Source organism: Mandrillus leucophaeus, unplaced genomic scaffold (assembly GCF_000951045.1).
Source record: "Mandrillus leucophaeus isolate KB7577 unplaced genomic scaffold, Mleu.le_1.0 Scaffold2930, whole genome shotgun sequence".
Classification (NCBI taxonomy): Eukaryota; Metazoa; Chordata; class Mammalia; order Primates; family Cercopithecidae; genus Mandrillus; species Mandrillus leucophaeus.
In genome coordinates this window covers 2819-4824 of record NW_012103066.1, presented here as the reverse complement: position 1 = coordinate 4824, position 2006 = coordinate 2819, and the positions used below count along the sequence as shown (strand labels likewise).

Below are 2006 nucleotides of genomic sequence, written 5' to 3'. Positions count from 1 at the left end.
CGGGCCTGTACACACAAGTGCTGGGGGTTCGGGGCCTTAATACTACCGAGGGCCGGGCCGGGGCTGTAAACACGGCCAGGGCGGCCCTGCCCACCCCTAGTGGTCGGTAACGACTGAAAGCAGAGCAGCCAGGCAAGTCCGGGAGGCTCAGGCCTCCAACAGGCGGCTCTGGATCCGGTCCACCCACTGCTGGACCGAGGGCACGTCCTGGGCACAAAAGTTGTAAACGAGACGTGTTGTCTTCACGTCAAAGAAGGCCTTCTCATCCACGCTCTTAGGGGCGCCCATGGTGGACTGTGCCAGGTGCCACAGCCTCCACCTCCGCCAGGTCCATGACACCCTTGCACTCAGTGTCCACACGGTGGCCGTAGTAGCGCAGCTGGTGCTTGGTCTTGTCCAACATGAACCAGCGGGCCTTCCAAGGCTTCATGAAGGCCTCCTTCTTGTACAGAGTGCCCTCATAGGACCTGTTCTCACTCTCAGCTGTCTGGAACTGGCTGTACAGGGTACTGGTGCTGCAGTGGGCAGCCTGGTGGGAGCCAGATGCGGTGGAGCCACTTCTCTGGTCCCTCTCCAGGCTGAGGCTCAGGGTGGAGCCCAGGGGTTCCTCCTGTTGGTACATAACCAGCGAGCAGCGGTGGTGGGGTGCAGGGGATGCTAGGAGGCAGCTAGGGGTGCCACGTCCATCTGGCCGGGCTTCGAGGCACTGTGCAGCCTCATCCGTTCCCAGGTGTCCTTCCAGCGCTCAGCGGGTCAGCCCAACTCTGTCTCCAGCCTCTGCAGCTCCTCCAGCAGGCGTGAGATGGCGTCAGGCTGGGCTCCGGGACAGCTGTGGTAGCAGGCCACACCATACTGTGCCTGCTCTGGGGAGTGCCTCCCTCAGACCATTCTTCCTTTGGGGCTCAGGGGGCCCCTGGGCCAGTTTCTGCTCATAGGGAGGGCCCTCGGCCAGCATCTCCTCAGTGTAGAAGTCCTACACCTTCAGATTGGACACGTTGCTGTAGGTCCGCAGGACCTCTGTGTCCTAGGGTGCATGCATGTAATTGTGGAACATGGGTGTCCTCTTGCTCATCCGGTCCACACACAGACCTGCAAGGCAGCTGGCCCCTGCGCTGCCCCTTCTCTTACAACAGCCCCAGCTCAATGTGCTCATAGTCAGAGTCCAGCAGGAAGGTCCGGAAACAGCGAGACACATGGTGGTAGCCAAGGAACTTGAGGTAGAACTGGCTGAACTCAAACTCCGTGGGGAATTGCAGGTGGACCTGGTGTAGGCAGTCCAGGAACTACAGGAAGATGGTGTGAAGCTGCTGCTCTGTCCAGCCAGAATGTGGTCTCTCCAGTGGCTGAAGCGATTACTGAAGGACAGCCACTCCTTCTCCACCAGCAGGCAGAACCCCTCCAGCATGCGGTAGAAGGGGTCTGACAGCAGCTGCACCAAGGATACCACCTGCGTGGTGATGGCCCAGCCGTCCTCCAGGCCCATCAGCACGGAGGAGCTTGAGTACAGGAGCTCCCCACCAGCACCAACACCTGCAGCAGCTTGTGGATCTGAATCAGCCACTCCAGTCCTCCAGCAAGGGCAGGAAGGAGGCTAGGCTGGGCTCAGCAGCAGAGCAGCCTGGGACACATGCCTTCAGCAGCTTCTTGAAGCTAGCCTTCACCTGCCGCTCCTGGAATACCTCAGTGGGCACCAGCTCCCACTGCTGCAGGGGATCTGGCCTCACACTCTTGAGTTGGACTTTGTCCCCGAGGATGTAGAGGGCTGCTCGCTGCAGCCACAGGAAGTCCTGGTTGGGGGGCAAGGGGCAGCCGTTGGCCTGGGGTGGGGCCAGCACGTCTCTGCCAGCTAGCCAGGTGCCCACATTGGCTCCAAGCCCACTGCTGCGCCCACTAATCCCGACACTGCCCCCACTTACCTCGGGGTGCAGTCAGTCTGGAGGCTGAGGCTGCCATGGGGTTGGACAGTGTGGTGACCCTGGCTCTGGGGCTGGGAATGTGGCTGCCCA

The 2006-nt window shown here is 61.3% G+C and overlaps 1 pseudogene across 1 annotated transcript in view; it reads right to left on the bottom strand.

Annotated features, from left to right (window-relative positions):
- Positions 1 to 8: 8 nt before the first annotated feature.
- The window catches only part of LOC105543931, a 4812-nt pseudogene continuing 2814 nt past the window's right edge, over positions 9 to 2006 (bottom strand). The window contains exon 3 of the transcript XR_001006693.1: positions 9 to 1902. The product of XR_001006693.1 is annotated as a myotubularin-related protein 5-like (transcript). The remainder of the gene's footprint in view (positions 1903 to 2006) is intronic.